Source organism: Microchirus variegatus (assembly GCF_963457635.1).
Source record: "Microchirus variegatus genome assembly, chromosome: 18".
NCBI classification, from domain to species: domain Eukaryota; kingdom Metazoa; phylum Chordata; class Actinopteri; order Pleuronectiformes; family Soleidae; genus Microchirus; species Microchirus variegatus.
The window spans coordinates 8,195,030-8,209,407 of record NC_139819.1 but is presented as its reverse complement, the minus strand read 5'-3'; positions in this window follow the sequence as shown (position 1 = coordinate 8,209,407).

Here is a 14,378-nt window from a genome sequence, read left to right as displayed (position 1 = left end):
TGACCATTTTTGTAGAAAAAAAATTTGGTCCAAAATTGGACAAAAACGACATACTATACTATGTCGTCCAAAATCTGACCATTTTTTTGAAAAACGTTTTTTTGGTCCTAAACTTGACAAAAACGTCACACTATACTATGTAGTACGTCATACTATACTATGTCTCCAAAATGTGACCATTTTTGGAGGAAAAAAATTTGGTCCAAAATTGGACAAAAACGACATACTATACTATGTCGTTTTTGGTTCTGACCAGTTTTTTGAAAAACGTTTTTTTGGTCCTAAACTTGACAAAAACGTCACAATATACTATGTAGTACGTTATACTATACTATGTCTCCAAAATGTGACCTTTTTTGGAGAAAAAAAATTTGGTCCAAAATTGGACAAAAACGACATACTATACTATGTCGTTTTTGGTTCTGACCAGTTTTTTGAAAAACGTTTTATTGGTCCTAAACTTGACAAAAACGTCACACTATACTATGTAGTACGTTATACTATACTATGTCTCCAAAATGTGACCATTTTTGGAGGAAAAAAATTTGGTCCAAAATTGGACAAAAACGAAATACTATACTATGTCGTTTTTGGTTCTGACCAGTTTTTTGAAAAACGTTTTTTTGGTCCTAAACTTGACAAAAACGTCACAATATACTATGTAGTACGTTATACTATACTATGTCTCCAAAATGTGACCTTTTTTGGAGAAAAAAAATTTGGTCCAAAATTGGACAAAAACGACATACTATACTATGTCGTTTTTGGTTCTGACCAGTTTTTTGAAAAAACGTTTTTTTGGTCCTAAACTTGACAAAAACGTCACACTATACTATGTAGTACGTCATACTATACTATGTCTCCAAAATGTGACCATTTTTGGAGGAAAAAAATTTGGTCCAAAATTGGACAAAAACGACATACTATACTATGTTGTTTTTGGTTCTGACAATTTTTTTGAAAAACGTTTTTTTGGTCCAAAACTTGACAAAAACGTCACACTATACTATGTAGTACGTCATACTATACTATGTCTCCAAAATGTGACCATTTTTGGAGGAAAAAAATTTGGTCCAAAATTGGACAAAAACGACATACTATACTATGTCGTCCAAAATCTGACAATTTTTGGAAAAACGTTTTTTTTGGTCCTAAACTTGACAAAAACTTCACACTATACCATGTAGTACGTTATACTATACTATATCTCCAAAATGTGACCTTTTTTGGAGAAAAAAAATTTGGTCCAAAATTGGACAAAAACGACATACTATACTATGTCGTTTTTGGTTCTGACAATTTTTTTGAAAAACGTTTTTTTGGTCCAAAACTTGACAAAAACGTCACACTATACTATGTAGTACGTCATACTATACTATGTCTCCAAAATGTGACCATTTTTGGAGGAAAAAAATTTGGTCCAAAATTGGACAAAAACGACATACTATACTATGTCGTTTTTGGTTCTGACCAGTTTTTTGAAAAACGTTTTTTTGGTCCTAAACTTGACAAAAACGTCACACTATACTATGTAGTACGTCAAACTATACTATGTCTCCAAAATGTGACCATTTTTGAAGAAAAAAAATTTGGTCCAAAATTGGACAAAAACGACATACTATACTATGTCGTTTTTGGTTCTGACCAGTTTTTTGAAAAACGTTTTTTTGGTCCTAAACTTGACAAAAACGTCACACTATACTATGTAGTACGTCATACTATACTATGTCTCCAAAATGTGACCATTTTTGGAGGAAAAAAATTTGGTTCAAAATTGGACAAAAACGACATACTATACTATGTCGTTTTTGGTTCTGACCAGTTTTTTGAAAAACGTTTTTTTGGTCCTAAACTTGACAAAAACGTCACACTATACTATGTAGTACGTCAAACTATACTATGTCTCCAAAATGTGACCATTTTTGAAGAAAAAAAATTTGGTCCAAAATTGGACAAAAACGACATACTATACTATGTCGTTTTTGGTTCTGACCAGTTTTTTGAAAAACGTTTTTTTGGTCCTAAACTTGACAAAAACGTCACACTATACTATGTAGTACGTTATACTATACTATATCTCCAAAATGTGACCTTTTTTGGAGAAAAAAATTTGGTTCAAAATTGGACAAAAACGACATACTATACTATGTTGTTTTTGGTTCTGACATTTTTTTTGAAAAACGTTTTTTTGGTCCAAAACTTGACAAAAACGTCACACTATACTATGTAGTACGTCATACTATACTATGTCTCCAAAATGTGACCATTTTTGGAGGAAAAAAATTTGGTCCAAAATTGGACAAAAACGACATACTATACTATGTCGTTTTTGGTTCTGACCAGTTTTTTGAAAAACGTTTTTTTGGTCCAAAACTTGACAAAAACGTCACACTATACTATGTAGTACGTTATACTATACTATATCTCCAAAATGTGACCTTTTTTGGAGAAAAAAAATTTGGTTCAAAATTGGACAAAAACGACATACTATACTATGTCGTCCAAAATCTGACAATTTTTTGGAGAAACGTTTTTTTTGGTCCTAAACTTGACAAAAACTTCACACTATACCATGTAGTACGTTATACTATACTATATCTCCAAAATGTGACCTTTTTTGGAGAAAAAAAATTTGGTTCAAAATTGGACAAAAACGACATACTATACTATGTCGTTTTTGGTTCTGACAATTTTTTTGAAAAACGTTTTTTTGGTCCAAAACTTGACAAAAACGTCACACTATACTATGTAGTACGTCATACTATACTATGTCTCCAAAATGTGACCATTTTTGGAGGAAAAAAATTTGGTCCAAAATTGGACAAAAACGACATACTATACTATGTCGTTTTTGGTTCTGACCAGTTTTTTGAAAAACGTTTTTTTGGTCCTAAACTTGACAAAAACGTCACACTATACTATGTAGTACGTCAAACTATACTATGTCTCCAAAATGTGACCATTTTTGAAGAAAAAAAATTTGGTCCAAAATTGGACAAAAACGACATACTATACTATGTCGTTTTTGGTTCTGACCAGTTTTTTGAAAAACGTTTTTTTGGTCCTAAACTTGACAAAAACGTCACACTATACTATGTAGTACGTTATACTATACTATATCTCCAAAATGTGACCTTTTTTGGAGAAAAAAATTTGGTTCAAAATTGGACAAAAACGACATACTATACTATGTTGTTTTTGGTTCTGACATTTTTTTTGAAAAACGTTTTTTTGGTCCAAAACTTGACAAAAACGTCACACTATACTATGTAGTACGTCATACTATACTATGTCTCCAAAATGTGACCATTTTTGGAGGAAAAAAATTTGGTCCAAAATTGGACAAAAACGACATACTATACTATGTCGTTTTTGGTTCTGACCAGTTTTTTGAAAAACGTTTTTTTGGTCCAAAACTTGACAAAAACGTCACACTATACTATGTAGTACGTTATACTATACTATATCTCCAAAATGTGACCTTTTTTGGAGAAAAAAAATTTGGTTCAAAATTGGACAAAAACGACATACTATACTATGTCGTCCAAAATCTGACAATTTTTTGGAGAAACGTTTTTTTTGGTCCTAAACTTGACAAAAACTTCACACTATACCATGTAGTACGTTATACTATACTATATCTCCAAAATGTGACCTTTTTTGGAGAAAAAAAATTTGGTTCAAAATTGGACAAAAACGACATACTATACTATGTCGTTTTTGGTTCTGACAATTTTTTTGAAAAACGTTTTTTTGGTCCAAAACTTGACAAAAACGTCACACTATACTATGTAGTACGTCATACTATACTATGTCTCCAAAATGTGACCATTTTTGGAGGAAAAAAATTTGGTCCAAAATTGGACAAAAACGACATACTATACTATGTCGTTTTTGGTTCTGACCAGTTTTTTGAAAAACGTTTTTTTGGTCCTAAACTTGACAAAAACGTCACACTATACTATGTAGTACGTCAAACTATACTATGTCTCCAAAATGTGACCATTTTTGAAGAAAAAAAATTTGGTCCAAAATTGGACAAAAACGACATACTATACTATGTCGTTTTTGGTTCTGACCAGTTTTTTGAAAAACGTTTTTTTGGTCCTAAACTTGACAAAAACGTCACACTATACTATGTAGTACGTTATACTATACTATATCTCCAAAATGTGACCTTTTTTGGAGAAAAAAATTTGGTTCAAAATTGGACAAAAACGACATACTATACTATGTCGTCCAAAATCTGACAATTTTTTGGAAAAACGTTTTTTTTGGTCCTAAACTTGACAAAAACGTCACACTATACTATGTAGTACGTCATAATATACTATGTCTCCAAAATGTGACCATTTTTGAAGAAAAAAAATTTGGTCCAAAATTGGACAAAAACGACATACTATACTATGTCGTCCAAAATCTGACAATTTTTTGGAAAAACGTTTTTTTTGGTCCTAAACTTGACAAAAACTTCACACTATACCATGTAGTACGTTATACTATACTATATCTCCAAAATGTGACCTTTTTTGGAGAAAAAAAATTTGGTTCAAAATTGGACAAAAACGACATACTATACTATGTCGTTTTTGGTTCTGACAATTTTTTTGAAAAACTTTTTTTGGTCCAAAACTTGACAAAAACGTCACACTATACTATGTAGTACGTCATACTATACTATGTCTCCAAAATGTGACCATTTTTGGAGGAAAAAAATTTGGTCCAAAATTGGACAAAAACGACATACTATACTATGTCGTTTTTGGTTCTGACCAGTTTTTTGAAAAACGTTTTTTTGGTCCTAAACTTGACAAAAACGTCACAATATACTATGTAGTACGTTATACTATACTATGTCTCCAAAATGTGACCTTTTTTGGAGAAAAAAAATTTGGTCCAAAATTGGACAAAAACGACATACTATACTATGTCGTTTTTGGTTCTGACCAGTTTTTTGAAAAACGTTTTTTTGGTCCTAAACTTGACAAAAACGTCACAATATACTATGTAGTACGTTATACTATACTATGTCTCCAAAATGTGACCTTTTTTGGAGAAAAAAAATTTGGTCCAAAATTGGACAAAAACGACATACTATACTATGTCGTTTTTGGTTCTGACAATTTTTTTGAAAAACGTTTTTTTGGTCCAAAACTTGACAAAAACGTCACACTATACTATGTAGTACGTCATACTATACTATGTCTCCAAAATGTGACCATTTTTGGAGGAAAAAAATTTGGTCCAAAATTGGACAAAAACGACATACTATACTATGTCGTTTTTGGTTCTGACCAGTTTTTGGAAAAACGTTTTTTTTGGTCCTAAACTTGACAAAAACTTCACACTATACCATGTAGTACGTTATACTATACTATATCTCCAAAATGTGACCTTTTTTGGAGAAAAAAAATTTGGTTCAAAATTGGACAAAAACGACATACTATACTATGTCGTTTTTGGTTCTGACAATTTTTTTGAAAAACGTTTTTTGGTCCAAAACTTGACAAAAACGTCACACTATACTATGTAGTACGTCATACTATACTATGTCTCCAAAATGTGACCATTTTTGGAGGAAAAAAATTTGGTCCAAAATTGGACAAAAACGACATACTATACTATGTCGTTTTTGGTTCTGACCAGTTTTTTGAAAAACGTTTTATTGGTCCTAAACTTGACAAAAACGTCACAATATACTATGTAGTACGTCATACTATACTATGTCTCCAAAATGTGACCTTTTTTGGAGAAAAAAAATTTGGTTCAAAATTGGACAAAAACGACATACTATACTATGTCGTTTTTGGTTCTGACAATTTTTTTGAAAAACGTTTTTTTGGTCCAAAACTTGACAAAAACGTCACACTATACTATGTAGTACGTCATACTATACTATGTCTCCAAAATGTGACCATTTTTGGAGGAAAAAAATTTGGTCCAAAATTGGACAAAAACGACATACTATACTATGTCGTCCAAAATCTGACAATTTTTTTGAAAAACGTTTTTTTTGGTCCTAAACTTGACAAAAACTTCACACTATACCATGTAGTACGTCATACTATACGATGTCTCCAAAATGTGACCTCTTTTGGAGAAAAAAAATTTGGTCCAAAATTGGACAAAAACGACATACTATACTATGTCGTTTTTGGTTCTGACCAGTTTTTTGAAAAACGTTTTTTTGGTCCTAAACTTGACAAAAACGTCACAATATACTATGTAGTACGTTATACTATACTATGTCTCCAAAATGTGACCTTTTTTGGAGAAAAAAAATTTGGTCCAAAATTGGACAAAAACGACATACTATACTATGTCGTTTTTGGTTCTGACAATTTTTTTGAAAAACGTTTTTTTGGTCCTAAACTTGACAAAAACGTCACACTATACTATGTAGTACGTTATACTATACTATATCTCCAAAATGTGACCTTTTTTGGAGAAAAAAATTTGGTTCAAAATTGGACAAAAACGACATACTATACTATGTCGTTTTTGGTTCTGACCAGTTTTTTGAAAAACGTTTTTTTGGTCCTAAACTTGACAAAAACGTCACACTATACTATGTAGTACGTTATACTATACTATATCTCCAAAATGTGACCTTTTTTGGAGAAAAAAAATTTGGTTCAAAATTGGACAAAAACGACATACTATACTATGTCGTTTTGATTCTGACAATTTTTTTGAAAAACGTTTTTTTGGTCCTAAACTTGACAAAAACGTCACACTATACTATGTAGTACGTTATACTATACTATATCTCCAAAATGTGACCTTTTTTGGAGAAAAAAATTTGGTCCAAAATTGGACAAAAACGACATACTATACTATGTCGTTTTTGGTTCTGACCAGTTTTTTGAAAAAAAATTTTTTGGTCCTAAACTTGACAAAAACGTCACAATATACTATGTAGTACGTTATACTATACTATGTCTCCAAAATGTGACCTTTTTTGGAGAAAAAAAATTTGGTTCAAAATTGGACAAAAACGACATACTATACTATGTCGTCCAAAATCTGACAATTTTTTTGAAAAACGTTTTTTTTGGTCCTAAACTTGACAAAAACTTCACACTATACCATGTAGTACGTTATACCATACTATATCTCCAAAATGTGACCTTTTTTGGAGAAAAAAAATTTGGTCCAAAATTGGACAAAAACGACATACTATACTATGTCGTTTTTGGTTCTGACCAGTTTTTTGAAAAACGTTTTTTTGGTCCTAAACTTGACAAAAACGTCACAATATACTATGTAGTACGTTATACTATACTATGTCTCCAAAATGTGACCTTTTTTGGAGAAAAAAAATTTGGTTCAAAATTGGACAAAAACGACATACTATACTATGTCGTCCAAAATCTGACAATTTTTTTGAAAAACGTTTTTTTTTGGTCCTAAACTTGACAAAAACTTCACACTATATTTGGAGAAAAAAAATTTGGTCCAAAATTGGACAAAAACGACATACTATACTATGTCGTTTTTGGTTCTGACCAGTTTTTTGAAAAACGTTTTTTTGGTCCTAAACTTGACAAAAACGTCACAATATACTATGTAGTACGTTATACTATACTATGTCTCCAAAATGTGACCTTTTTTGGAGAAAAAAAATTTGGTCCAAAATTGGACAAAAACGACATACTATACTATGTCGTTTTTGGTTCTGACAATTTTTTTGAAAAACGTTTTTTTGGTCCTAAACTTGACAAAAACGTCACACTATACTATGTAGTACGTTATACTATCCTATATCTCCAAAATGTGACCTTTTTTGGAGAAAAAAATTTGGTTCAAAATTGGACAAAAACGACATACTATACTATGTCGTTTTTGGTTCTGACCAGTTTTTTGAAAAACGTTTTTTTGGTCCTAAACTTGACAAAAACGTCACACTATACTATGTAGTACGTTATACTATACTATATCTCCAAAATGTGACCTTTTTTGGAGAAAAAAATTTGGTCCAAAATTGGACAAAAACGACATACTATACTATGTCGTCCAAAATCTGACAATTTTTTGGAAAAACGTTTTTTTGGTCCTAAACTTGACAAAAACGTCACAATATACTATGTAGTACGTCATAATATACTATGTCTCCAAAATGTGACCATTTTTGAAGAAAAAAAATTTGGTCCAAAATTGGACAAAAACGACATACTATACTATGTCGTTTTTGGTTCTGACAATTTTTTTGAAAAACGTTTTTTTGGTCCAAAACTTGACAAAAACGTCACACTATACTATGTAGTACGTCATAATATACTATGTCTCCAAAATGTGACCATTTTTGAAGAAAAAAAATTTGGTCCAAAATTGGACAAAAACGACATACTATACTATGTCGTCCAAAATCTGACAATTTTTGGAAAAACGTTTTTTTTGGTCCTAAACTTGACAAAAACTTCACACTATACCATGTAGTACGTTATACTATACTATATCTCCAAAATGTGACCTTTTTTGGAGAAAAAAAATTTGGTTCAAAATTGGACAAAAACGACATACTATACTATGTCGTTTTTGGTTCTGACAATTTTTTTGAAAAACGTTTTTTTGGTTCAAAACTTGACAAAAACGTCACACTATACTATGTAGTACGTCATACTATACTATGTCTCCAAAATGTGACCATTTTTGGAGGAAAAAAATTTGGTCCAAAATTGGACAAAAACGACATACTATACTATGTCGTTTTTGGTTCTGACCAGTTTTTTGAAAAACGTTTTTTTGGTCCTAAACTTGACAAAAACGTCACAATATACTATGTAGTACGTTATACTATACTATGTCTCCAAAATGTGACCTTTTTTGGAGAAAAAAATTTTTGTCCAAAATTGGACAAAAACGACATACTATACTATGTCGTTTTTGGTTCTGACCAGTTTTTTGGTCCTAAACTTGACAAAAACGTCACACTATACTATGTAGTACGTCAAACTATACTATGTCTCCAAAATGTGACCATTTTTGAAGAAAAAAAATTTGGTCCAAAATTGGACAAAAACGACATACTATACTATGTCGTTTTTGGTTCTGACCAGTTTTTTGGTCCTAAACTTGACAAAAACGTCACACTATACTATGTAGTACATTATACTATACTATGTCTCCAAAATGTGACCTCTTTTGGAGAAAAAAAATTTGGTCCAAAATTGGACAAAAACGACATACTATACTATGTCGTCCAAAATCTGACAATTTTTTGGAAAAACGTATTTTTTGGTCCTAAACTTGACAAAAACTTCACACTATACCATGTAGTACGTTATACTATACTATATCTCCAAAATGTGACCTTTTTTGGAGAAAAAAAATTTGGTTCAAAATTGGACAAAAACGACATACTATACTATGTCGTTTTTGGTTCTGACAATTTTTTTGAAAAACGTTTTTTTGGTCCAAAACTTGACAAAAACGTCACACTATACTATGTAGTACGTCATACTATACTATGTCTCCAAAATGTGACCATTTTTGGAGGAAAAAAATTTGGTCCAAAATTGGACAAAAACGACATACTATACTATGTCGTTTTTGGTTCTGACCAGTTTTTTGAAAAACGTTTTTTTGGTCCTAAACTTGACAAAAACGTCACAATATACTATGTAGTACGTTATACTATACTATGTCTCCAAAATGTGACCTTTTTTGGAGAAAAAAAATTTGGTTCAAAATTGGACAAAAACGACATACTATACTATGTCGTTTTTGGTTCTGACAATTTTTTTGAAAAACGTTTTTTTGGTCCAAAACTTGACAAAAACTTCACACTATACCATGTAGTACGTTATACTATACTATATCTCCAAAATGTGACCTTTTTTGGAGAAAAAAAATTTGGTTCAAAATTGGACAAAAACGACATACTATACTATGTCGTTTTTGGTTCTGACAATTTTTTTGAAAAACGTTTTTTTGGTCCAAAACTTGACAAAAACGTCACACTATACTATGTAGTACGTCATACTATACTATGTCTCCAAAATGTGACCATTTTTGGAGGAAAAAAATTTGGTCCAAAATTGGACAAAAACGACATACTATACTATGTCGTTTTTGGTTCTGACAATTTTTTTGAAAAACGTTTTTTTGGTCCTAAACTTGACAAAAACGTCACACTATACTATGTAGTACATTATACTATACTATGTCTCCAAAATGTGACCTCTTTTGGAGAAAAAAAATTTGGTCCAAAATTGGACAAAAACGACATACTATACTATGTCGTCCAAAATCTGACAATTTTTTGGAAAAACGTATTTTTTGGTCCTAAACTTGACAAAAACTTCACACTATACCATGTAGTACGTTATACTATACTATATCTCCAAAATGTGACCTTTTTCGGAGAAAAAAAATTTGGTTCAAAATTGGACAAAAACGACATACTATACTATGTCGTTTTTGGTTCTGACAATTTTTTTGAAAAACGTTTTTTTGGTCCAAAACTTGACAAAAACGTCACACTATACTATGTAGTACGTCATACTATACTATGTCTCCAAAATGTGACCATTTTTGGAGGAAAAAAATTTGGTCCAAAATTGGACAAAAACGACATACTATACTATGTCGTTTTTGGTTCTGACCAGTTTTTTGAAAAACGTTTTTTTGGTCCTAAACTTGACAAAAACGTCACAATATACTATGTAGTACGTTATACTATACTATGTCTCCAAAATGTGACCTTTTTTGGAGAAAAAAAATTTGGTTCAAAATTGGACAAAAACGACATACTATACTATGTCGTTTTTGGTTCTGACAATTTTTTTGAAAAACGTTTTTTTGGTCCAAAACTTGACAAAAACTTCACACTATACCATGTAGTACGTTATACTATACTATATCTCCAAAATGTGACCTTTTTTGGAGAAAAAAAATTTGGTTCAAAATTGGACAAAAACGACATACTATACTATGTCGTTTTTGGTTCTGACAATTTTTTTGAAAAACGTTTTTTTGGTCCAAAACTTGACAAAAACGTCACACTATACTATGTAGTACGTCATACTATACTATGTCTCCAAAATGTGACAATTTTTGGAGGAAAAAAATTTGGTCCAAAATTGGACAAAAACGACATACTATACTATGTCGTTTTTGGTTCTGACAATTTTTTTGAAAAACGTTTTTTTGGTCCTAAACTTGACAAAAACGTCACACTATACTATGTAGTACATTATACTATACTATGTCTCCAAAATGTGACCTCTTTTGGAGAAAAAAAATTTGGTCCAAAATTGGACAAAAACGACATACTATACTATGTCGTTTTTGGTTCTGACCAGTTTTTTGAAAAACGTTTTTTTGGTCCTAAACTTGACAAAAACGTCACACTATACTATGTAGTACGTCATAATATACTATGTCTCCAAAATGTGACCATTTTTGAAGAAAAAAAATTTGGTCCAAAACTTGACAAAAACTTCACACTATACCATGTAGTACGTTATACTATACTATATCTCCAAAATGTGACCTTTTTTGGAGAAAAAAAATTTGGTTCAAAATTGGACAAAAACGACATACTATACTATGTCGTTTTTGGTTCTGACAATTTTTTTGAAAAACGTTTTTTTGGTCCAAAACTTGACAAAAACGTCACACTATACTATGTAGTACGTCATACTATACTATGTCTCCAAAATGTGACCATTTTTGGAGGAAAAAAATTTGGTCCAAAATTGGACAAAAACGACATACTATACTATGTCGTTTTTGGTTCTGACAATTTTTTTGAAAAACGTTTTTTTGGTCCTAAACTTGACAAAAACGTCACACTATACTATGTAGTACATTATACTATACTATGTCTCCAAAATGTGACCTCTTTTGGAGAAAAAAAATTTGGTCCAAAATTGGACAAAAACGACATACTATACTATGTCGTTTTTGGTTCTGACCAGTTTTTTGAAAAACGTTTTTTTGGTCCTAAACTTGACAAAAACGTCACACTATACTATGTAGTACGTCATAATATACTATGTCTCCAAAATGTGACCATTTTTGAAGAAAAAAAATTTGGTCCAAAATTGGACAAAAACGACATACTATACTATGTCGTTTTTGGTTCTGACCAGTTTTTTGAAAAACGTTTTTTTGGTCCTAAACTTGACAAAAACGTCACACTATACTATGTAGTACGTTATACTATACTATATCTCCAAAATGTGACCTTTTTTGGAGAAAAACATTTGGTCCAAAGTTGGACAAAAACGACATACTATACTATGTCGTCCAAAATCTGACAATTTTTTGAAAAACGTTTTTTTTGGTCCTAAACTTGACAAAAACTTCACACTATATCATGTAGTACGTCATACTATACTATGTCTCCAAAATGTGACCTTTTTTGGAGAAAAAAAATTTGGTTTAAAATTGGACAAAAACGACATACTATACTATGTCGTTTTGATTCTGACAATTTTTTTGAAAAACGTTTTTTTGGTCCTAAACTTGACAAAAACGTCACACTATACTATGTAGTACGTCATACTATACTATGTCTCCAAAATGTGACCATTTTTGGAGAAAAAAATTTGGTCCAAAATTGGACAAAAACGACATACTATACTATGTCGTTTTTGGTTCTGACAATTTTTTTGAAATACGTTTTTTTGGTCCTAAACTTGACAAAAACGTCACACTATACTATGTAGTACGTTATACTATACTATATCTCCAAAATGTGACCTTTTTTGGAGAAAAAAATTTGGTTCAAAATTGGACAAAAACGACATACTATACTATGTCGTTTTTGGTTCTGACCAGTTTTTTGAAAAACGTTTTTTTGGTCCTAAACTTGACAAAAACGTCACACTATACTATGTAGTACGTTATACTATACTATATCTCCAAAATGTGACCTTTTTTGGAGAAAAAAAATTTGGTCCAAAATTGGACAAAAACGACATACTATACTATGTTGTTTTTGGTTCTGAAAATTTTTTTGAAAAACGTTTTTTTGGTCCAAAACTTGACAAAAACGTCACACTATACTATGTAGTACGTCATACTATACTATGTCTCCAAAATGTGACCATTTTTGGAGGAAAAAAATTTGGTCCAAAATTGGACAAAAACGACATACTATACTATGTCGTCCAAAATCTGACAATTTTTTTGAAAAACGTTTTTTTTGGTCCTAAACTTGACAAAAACTTCACACTATACCATGTAGTACGTCATACTATACTATGTCTCCAAAATCTGACCTTTTTTGGAGAAAAAAAATTTGGTCCAAAATTGGACAAAAAACGACATACTATACTATGTCGTTTTTGGTTCTGACCAGTTTTTTGAAAAACGTTTTTTTGGTCCTAAACTTGACAAAAACGTCACAATATACTATGTAGTACGTCATACTATACTATGTCTCCAAAATGTGACCATTTTTGAAGAAAAAAAATTGGTCCAAAATTGGACAAAAACGACATACTATATACTATGTCGTTTTTGGTTCTGACCAGTTTTTTGAAAAACGTTTTTTTGGTCCTAAACTTGACAAAAACTTCACACTATACCATGTAGTACGTCATACTATACTATGTCTCCAAAATGTGACCTCTTTTGGAGAAAAAAAATTTGGTCCAAAATTGGACAAAAACGACATACTATATATGTCGTTTTTGGTTCTGACCAGTTTTTTGAAAAACGTTTTTTGGTCCTAAACTTGACAAAAACGTCACAATATACTATGTAGTACGTTATACTATACTATGTCTCCAAAATGTGACCTTTTTTGGAGGAAAAAAATTTGGTCCAAAGTTGGACAAAAACGACATACTATACTATGTCGTTTTTGGTTCTGACCAGTTTTTTGAAAAACGTTTTTTTGGTCCTAAACTTGACAAAAACGTCACACTATACTATGTAGTACGTCATACTATACTATGTCTCCAAAATGTGACCATTTTTGAAGAAAAAAAATTGGTCCAAAATTGGACAAAAACAACATACTATATACTATGTCGTTTTTGGTTCTGACCAGTTTTTTGAAAAACGTTTTTTTGGTCCTAAACTTGACAAAAACGTCACACTATACTATACTATATCTCCAAAATGTGACCTTTTTTGGAGAAAAACATTTGGTTCAAAATTGGACAAAAACGACATACTATACTATGTCGTTTGTGGTTCTGACCAGTTTTTTGAAAAACGTTTTTTTGGTCCTAAACTTGACAAAAACGTCACACTATACTATGTAGTACGTTATACTATACTATATCTCCAAAATGTGACCTTTTTTGGAGAAAAAAAATTTGGTACAAAATTGGACAAAAACGACATACAATACTATGTCGTTTTTGGTTCTGACAATTTTTTTGAAAAACGTTTTTTTGGTCCAAAACTTGACAAAA